The following is a 6,000-nucleotide window of genomic DNA, read 5'->3' as shown; positions in this document are numbered from 1 at the left end:
GGGTTGCGATCCCGTTGCCAGTCCCGGTCCGGTACGGGCGTGACACTGAGGGTTGCGATCCTTGCCGGACACGAAAAAAGACAAAAAAAGGAAAAAAATAAATAAATTTAAACCTATGGAACAAAGAGTTGTTAATTGAAATGTATTACCTCTTAGAGCTGCATTTCTCAACCTCAGCACTATGTACATTTTGGACTGGGTAATTCTTTGTCCTGAGGAATAGTCCTGTACGTGGTAAGATGTTAGCAGCATCCTTGGACTGTACCCACTAGGTGACAGTAGCTTACCCCCATTGAGAAAACCAACAATGTGTGCAGATATTGCCACATGTCCTCTGGGGGCAAAATTCTCTTCTCTCCTTCCCTCACCACTCCTCTGCCGAGTTGTGGACCACTGCTCTTTGAGAATAATGCAATAATCTGTTGGTACCTGCTATCACTAGAGTGCTTTTAGTTTTCTAACTAATAGGCCCTTGAAGGAGCAGAACTCAGTTTCTACAGTATTTGGTGGCTGGCTTGGGGAAGGATGGAATGACCAGGTAAGGCATGGGTGGAGGGGCCTCTGTGAGCAGCAGGGTTAGCAGAAAACATTGGATGGTGGAAGAGGAGGCATGTTCCCTAAGGAAAGGTAGAGGCAGACAAAGAAATCTTTCTCCAAACTGCCTCATAATCCAGTGAGAATATACTGTTTTGTAGGGAGCTTTACTTTAAAGTGGATTAGAGAAGGTAAAAGGTCAGATCAGATTAATGGTCTTAGAACCGCATTGTGAAGAGTTGGGTGGGAAGAGGGCAAATTAAGCCCTAAATCACAGAAAGGAAGGCTCCTATCCTACGGGACCAGTTAGGAAGTTCATAAAACATACTCTGAAGAAGAGCCCCAACTGCCTCAAAGCCGCCACTGCCGCACAGGAGTGTGTAGTTGGGTCCTCTTCTCCCACCTGTTCGACTCCTCAAGATGTCAACCTCAGTCCCTCAAAGCCATACCTGGACCTGACAGGTGAAGAAAGAGGATGAGGAAGAGAACCTGCTGGACCAGTTAATCTCCTGCTCTGGCTGTGCTGCCTCTCACTTTGCAGTACAGGAGTGCAGGGCCCAGCATGTGCCAGCCACAGGTGCAGGCCTTCAAAGATTGCAAGAGTGAACAGCAAGCAAGGTGGTAGGAAGACCTGCAGAGGAGGAAAGAGTAAGCCGATTCCCGTTGCTGAGACCCCAAACCACCTGTTCTCAAAGGATGGCCCTGCAGAAACCAGCACCCAGAGAAATCATTTATAACATTTATTTACTAATTACTTGTGATCCCATTATATCCATTATCTCCATCTCAAAACCCTAAAAGAACTATCCGCATTTTACAGAGTAGGAAACTGAGGTTCAATGAGGTTAAAATAACACAGCAGAAGCCTGTAATAAATATAGAAGCCGGGCACACAAAAACCAAAAAACCAAAAAAACCCAAAACATACAATGTATTATTTCCTAGACTGTTTTCTTTTCATATAGCAGTAGCAAAGTAGATGGTATGCCCTGTGCCCTACCCCTATTTTCAGTGAAATTAGTTTTTCTTTTTTAATTGTAACTAATATAAACAGGTTTTAAATCATCTTTCTATCCCCAGCACTAAGTAACTGTGGAGGGCTGGTTGGTGATTTGGCTGCCTTAGTCCCGAACCCCTCAGTAGTGCCTGCATCTCAGAGTTGTGGGGGTTTGAAAAAGCTGGGAGAGAACCGAGACTCAGATTATTTAAGAGTGAGAAGATAATAGCATCAGGTGATAGTTCTTGATAGTCAACTCAAGAATATACCCCCTATTAATTTACAGAAGTTCTCTTCACTATTGGGAGGAGCAGACATCTCAGCGGGTGTCTATCAAATGGGAAATCCAGCTTGTTGTTTTAGAAGTATTCCCCAAACCCACCACTTTCTTTCTGGCCACCCTGCCCCCAAAGGAAGTCCCAAGCTTCTCTGTTTTGTTTCTGTCTTATAGATGAGAGCTTATCAATAATCATATATATATATATATATATATATATATTATTTTTTTTTTGTCCTTTTTGAGACCGGCTGCAGCGCGCTCAGCTAGTGAGCGCTGTGAGTGCACCGGTCATCCCTATATATAGGATCCGAACCCACGGTGGGAGCGCCGCTGCGCTCCCAGCGCCACACTCTTCCAAGTGCGCCATGGGCTCGGCCCAATAATAATATTAATCACCACCATTTGTTAAACATTGACCCAACTGTGCAAAATTATTTATATAAGGGAGTTTTTTTTTTTTTTTTTTTTTTTTGGCAGCTGGCCAGTATGGGGATCTGAACCCTTGACCTTGGTGTTACAAGGCTGTGCTCTAACCAGCCAAGCTAACCAGCCAGCCCAAGTGAGGTCTTGTTAATCCTTATTTTACTAGCGAGGAAACCGTGGACAAGTAAGGTTGGGTAACTTGCTTCAGATCACAGCCCTAGTCCAAGGCAGCCTGAAAATGAATCTCAATTTATCTGTTCTACTCAAAAGTCCTGGCCACCACTCTCCACCCTGAAACCACATCTTCCTTACTAGCCCCTCTGGTCAATACCTTCTGATTATCCCTTCGATGGTCGAGGTGACTCACAAGTAGAAAATCCTCTTCTGAGTGTTGGCTTTGTCACCGTGACAAAATAAATATTTGGTCAGGAATATAGAAGGATTTGTTGACCTTGTTATTTGAGATTACAATAGAATCAAAGCTTTACCTAAATAAAGGTACCTCTATATTCCTGTTTCTACATGGTTCGCATATCTGTAGTAGCATAATCCCCCCCCCTTCTGTTTTTATTCTGAGCAATTTTCTTCTAGTGTCTCTTGGTTATCAAGACTAAGTTAAAAGCACTGCTAGAGACTAAATGTTTGTTTCCCCCCAGAATTCACATGCTGAAATATAAACCCCAATGCGAGGGTTTGGGAATTGATTTGGTCATGAGGGTGGGGTCCTCATGAATGGGGACTGTATATCCCAGGATCACAAACTGAAAGGTGGGAAACCTGTTGAGTAGTTGGGTTTTGGCATGGATTTGGTTTAATTGTGTGAGGTTGTATTAATGACTTTTACATAAATGGAAGTGCAATGTAGTTGGTTGAATGCTTTTAAAATAGTCAGGGCTTTAAACAACATAGGAAACAGGAATAGAATTTAAAGTAATCTTGATGGCTTTGAAGAATGAGCCATCAGAGAAGACTACATTCAAGATGTTTACCCAAACATGATGCTCTAAAATGGGATAGAAAAACCAAGCTTGGGTACATGGTAGAAAAAGGCTGGCTACAGAATGTCAGAGACAGAGTTTTAGACAACCAGGCAATGAGAAACAAGGGAGAACACAGAACCTAAAAGGATGCTGCAGTGCAAAACAGAACCAGCATGGTCACCTACTCAGTAGCGGACCGTTTAATCACTAACTCTGGTCTCTGCTGTGAGCATTGCCTGCTTCTTGAGTGTTTTCTGTGTGACTAGGTGATATGCTGAACTGTGCTGTTGGTCATGCCCTCAAGTGACTCATAGCCTATTTGAGGAAATATCACCAATAACCATATAGCAATTGAGAACCAGGCAGTGTGAATGTTACTAAATTCCATAAACATATAAATATAATTAATTTTAGTAAGAAAATACTTAAGTGCAGCATGAAAGGAGATCATTTTGGATGGGGGACCTCAGAGAGTGTTTTTTGTGGATATGTTTGTGTTAAACAGGTCATGTGTAGATGGATTGGGATTAAATAGGATGGAAAGACTTTCTAAACTGGGGAAATGAGAGAACAACTTAATTAGCAATAGGAGTGTGCTTCGTTTATTGAAGGGACAAAACAGAGAAATAAGGTTGTCTTGGAGGGTAAGATTAGGTCATGGAGGCTCTCAAAATGAAGCAGTTTAAATTTGATATAACGGCATAGGTAAGCTCAGGTTTACTGTCTACATTAAGGGTGGTGAAGAGGAAATTCTGAAGCTTGTAAAAATGGTTAATATAGTAGTAAATGAGATCTGTGAAGGCTGATTATCGAATTTAGAAAAAAAAAGAGGGATGACTCATATTTTTTTTTTTTTCCTTTTTGTCTTTTTCCGTGTCCGGCAACGGATTGCAACCCTCAGTGTCGCCCCCGTACTGGACTGGGACCAGCAACGGGATCGCAACCCTCGGCGTTGCTCCCGTGCCTCGCTCAGCCAGTGAGCGGGAACCGGTCTGTATGTGGGATCCGAACCCTTGGCGGGAGCGCCGCCGCGCTTCCCAAGCAGCGCACTATAGCAGTGCGCCACCGGGCCGGCCCAGGATGACTCATATTAAAGTTAGTTAATTATTAAAAGGAGGAAGCCAATCCACTTTTCCTCATAAAAGATGAATCAGATTGGCTTTAATTGAAATAAAATAATTAAATTGTATATAGGGAAAGACTTCTTGTTGGCAAAAAACGATCAGAAAACTGGTGCAGGTAGTAGGTAGATTTTATAGAGATCTTTTATGAATAGGCTAGTTGAGAATTTTGGGAGAGGTATGGATTACTGTTTGTTTATAGCAAAGCTCTTTTCTTTTTTTTAAACCATGCTTGTTATGTTGGTTGTAATGCATTCTCTATAAGAATTATAGTATCAGAGTCGGCCTATGGCTCACTTGGGAGAGTGTGGTGCTGATAACACCAAGGCCATGGGTTCGGATCCCTATATAGGGATGGCCGGTTAGCTCACTTGGGAGAATGTGGTGCTGACAACAACAAGTCAAGGATTGAGATCCCCTTACCAGTCATCTTTTAAAACAAAACAAAACAAAACAACAACAACAAAAAAGAATTATAGTATCTGTTTTTAAATCCTTGTTTCAGTAGTGTTTGTCTCTCTTAACAGTGGAGGTACCTGTTTGTGGTCTACTTGCTCTACGGGCAGAGAAAGCAGGGGAGCTTTTCATCGGTTCTTTTATTCTGCCAGCAAGTAGCAACCACCCTACAATTCTCCTTTACTTTTTCTTCTTTATCTAAGAGGTTTTTCAATGTCATTTCTTACTTTCCTCTGTTTTTTTTTTTTTTTTCCCCTGAAGCTGAAGCTCTTGGGACAGCGTAAGTTCTCAACTACACAGGAGGTGAAGGGGACAGGGCGCCAAGGCATGCTTTGTGCACAGAGGGCTGGAGAGGACATAGTGGGGGTTCTGCATTTGGTGAGAATAGGGTCTTGGGCTCAGGGAGAAGAGAGAGTCCATTGAACTTATCCTGTCTTTAGGTTGGGGTGGGAAGAAGTCTGTAATGTCTGAATGCCCTGGGGTGGGCAAAACCCTTAGGCAAGGACCTTGTCCTTTTCTAGGTCAGGTGCCTGGTTTTCCTGTTTCTCTTCCTCAAAGCTCTGTTTTCCCCAAAGCTTGGACTGGCTAGAAAATAACTTTGATTGCCTGAAAAAAAAGTTAATGTATGTTGGAGACAGTGCATATACATAGCAAATGACATTCTTCAAGTTATTAGGGAAAACAGCATTATGGGCAGTGATTTCTGGTATCCCGGTGCAACCAGAGGCATTCTCTTAGTTTAAGCAGAGGGAAGTTGATAATGAATTCCAAGGCTATCTCTTTCAAATAAAAAAAAAAGGAGATTAAGACTTCAGCTATGTGTAATTAATAACATCTACCCACTTGGTAGAATATGTAAAGTACTTAAAGTCTTTGCAGGGAGTAAGGGCATGTTCCTCTTTTCCAGAGTGTGTCATTCATATCCCTTCCTTTTCCTGCCTGTGCAGTGACGTTGGCACAAATCTGCTCAAATAAATTAACATCCTCATTTTCAATGACTCATGTGTCCAAATTGGTGACTTGACTTGCCAGTGTGTGGGCCTACCCACATGACTCCCACAGACAGGTATCAAATGTGTGATGCAGGCAGGCATTGTGAAATCCCAGCGTGTGAAGGTGTTCAGCCTTGTGATGCTCAGCTGGTGTTCTCTACAGTGAGCACATCTGTGAGATTGCCAAGCAATACGGAAACATGCATAACAGGGTTTG

The 6,000-nt window shown here is 42.6% G+C and overlaps 1 protein-coding gene and 1 pseudogene across 1 annotated transcript in view; both read left to right on the top strand.

The window, feature by feature from the left end:
- AGPAT9 (1-acylglycerol-3-phosphate O-acyltransferase 9) overlaps positions 1–6,000 on the top strand; it is a gene marked incomplete at its 5' end in the record, with an annotated part of 50,932 nt that overhangs the window by 7,592 nt on the left and 37,340 nt on the right. The gene's annotated exons all lie outside the window — the stretch shown is intronic.
- Positions 955–1,186, top strand: LOC103607596 (annotated as a pseudogene).

Source organism: Galeopterus variegatus, unplaced genomic scaffold (genome assembly GCF_000696425.1).
Source record: "Galeopterus variegatus unplaced genomic scaffold, G_variegatus-3.0.2 Scaffold7570, whole genome shotgun sequence".
Taxonomy (NCBI): domain Eukaryota; kingdom Metazoa; phylum Chordata; class Mammalia; order Dermoptera; family Cynocephalidae; genus Galeopterus; species Galeopterus variegatus.
This window is presented reverse-complemented; position numbering and strand designations above follow the sequence as displayed.